The sequence below is a fragment of the Myotis brandtii genome, unplaced genomic scaffold (assembly GCF_000412655.1).
Source record: "Myotis brandtii unplaced genomic scaffold, ASM41265v1 scaffold680, whole genome shotgun sequence".
NCBI lineage: Eukaryota > Metazoa > Chordata > Mammalia > Chiroptera > Vespertilionidae > Myotis > Myotis brandtii.
In genome coordinates this window covers 306,044-308,522 of record NW_005370658.1, presented here as the reverse complement: position 1 = coordinate 308,522, position 2,479 = coordinate 306,044, and positions in this window count along the sequence as shown.

Genomic DNA, 2,479 nt, shown 5'->3' with positions numbered 1-2,479 from the left:
CCGTACGTTTTTATACACGACCGCCCTTCAAACCAACATGGCCCGACCTCTTAGCCCGCCCCTCGTGCCTTTTCATTGGTTAGAAGCCACGGTTCTGACTTTCCATTGGGCCCTCCTCAGCTCAGCACGTTAGGCTGTGCCTCGGAACGCTGGGATCCCAGATGGCCGATTTCTATTGGCCGCACCACTGGCCAATGAGGGTCGACCACGCGTTGTGGGGGGACACCCACCGGTGAGGTAGGGGCCTCCAGCCCCTCTGACCAGGTCATGTGACCAGACCTTGATCCAACCCCGCCCTCGCTCGCGCGCTTAGCCAGGATCCGGGCGTTTAAAGAACCTGCGCGCTCCAGAGCAGGTGTCATCCCGCTGGATTAGGACCCTGCTCCAGCCTTCCCTCCTCCTATCCCCTCTGCAGGGAGGTGTGAGCAGGGTTTTCTATCCTGCATTTGGAGAACGCCCGATACGAGGCGCCGTCTCTCTCTGCCTCTGTCCCTCTCCCACCGCACCCATTGCTCCTCCCCCAGGATGAAGCAGAGGCCACCAAGCGCGTGGGCTCTGGGTCTTCACTTCACACCCCACCCCGGAGCCGCAGTCCTGCAGGCCAGCAGAGAGAATTCTAGCTCTCCCCTCTGTGCGGTCCCTAGCGCCTGGCAGCCTGGACGACGGCTGCCGTGTGACCTGGGGCAAGCCCCTTAGCCTCCCTAAAGTCACAGGAGAACCAGGAAGAGCGACCCTGGGCAGGTGCTGCCCAGTAGAAATGCTTTCAAAGCTTTTAGGATATCCCGGGACAGGGAAGGAAGCCCAGAAGGCTCGAAGATGTGACTATAGGCTGATTCCTAGGGCCCGGTAAGGTTGTTACCCGAATTGCAGCCGGCCTCTCCTTTACTACCCCGCCTCCCCCACCTCCATCCCCACCCCTCCACCCCCAGTAAATGAAAGGGGTCGCTGCTTTGTGGTCTTCCACAAACGGCCTGGCTTTTGCAATTAAACGGCCAAGGATGAGAGAGCAGGGGGTTCCGTTGGAGAGGAAGAAAGTAGACAGATGGTAAAGAAGATAAGATCCAAGGGAGAGGGGCAGGACTCCTGAGTCTAGAGCAGTGGTTCTCAACCTTCCTAATGCCGCGACCCTTTAATACAGTTCCTCATGTTGTGGTGACCCCCAATTTCATTGTTAAAAATTGAACATATTTAATGCATAGTGATTAATCACAAAACAATATGTAATTATATATATGTGTTTTCCGATGGTCTTAGGCGATCCCTGTGAAAGGGTCGTTCGATCCCCAAAGGGGTCGCGACCCACAGGTTGAGAAGCGCTGGTCTAGAGTCTTCTGAAGCCAGAGTCAGATGACTGACGGTGTGGAACCCCAGCTGCCTGCTTCCAGTCTTCAGGAAGGAGGAAGCAGGGCGAGGGGTTTCCCAAACTCTAACAAAAAGGCCCTGGGTCTGGGAACCTGGGAGTGAACTGAGGAATGGGGGGAGCTTTCCCACTAGTGGCAGGAACTCAGAAAAGGGAGGAATGAGGGTTTTTGGAGAAGTTGGGATTCTGCCCCCCCCCCCCCCCCCCGTATGGCCCAACCTGGCCCCCTTAGAAGGAATCCCAAGTCTGGAGTGATCACTCCTGCCACTGACCCTCCTGGCTTCCCTCCCTCCCACTAAGTGCCATGGACACGTGAGTTTGGTGTTTCCTGTCTGAGGGTAGACTCTGTGCTGTCTTGTTCACTTCACCATTCCCCAGTGTCTCCTGCAGCACCTGGCACAGAGCAGGCTTAAAACCTACGTGATCTGTGTGGTAGAAGGAAGGACTCCAGGAAATTTTTTTTTGTAATGGGGACCGTGCTTTGAAGGAAAGGAGGGACTTTGAGGAATGTATTCTGATTTTTTTAAAATCAGGACTTCCCTGTAGGGTCATGATTGTGGGAGTATTAGTAACCCCATTCTCTAGGTTCAAATAACAAGTGTGATGGTTAAGTGAGTAAAGGCATACTGCTTAGAATAGTGCCTGACACACAATCCACACTCAATTTCGTATTAACAAATACTGCATACATGCGTGGGCACTATTTCACAGTTCTCACAATAACGTGAGAACTGTGAGGAAACTGAAACAGAAAGATTAAGTGATTTGACTGAGTGACACAAATGGCAGACCTGGGATTTCAATGTACTTGTGCTGTCTGACCACGTGACTGTTGACCATTTGAAATGTTGCTGGTCTGAGCTGAAATGTCAAATACACATCACATTTTCCAGGCTTAGTATGGAAAAAAGAATGTAAAACATTTCATTAGAAATGTTGCCGAAACCGGTTTGGCTCAGTGGATAGAGCGTCGGCCTGTGGACTTAAAGGTCCCAGGTTCGATTCTGCTCAAGGGCACGTACCTGGGTTGCGGGCACATCCCCAGTGGGAGATGTGCAAGAGGCAGCTGATCGATGTTTCTCTCTCATCGATGTTTCTAACTCTCTATCTCTCTCCCTT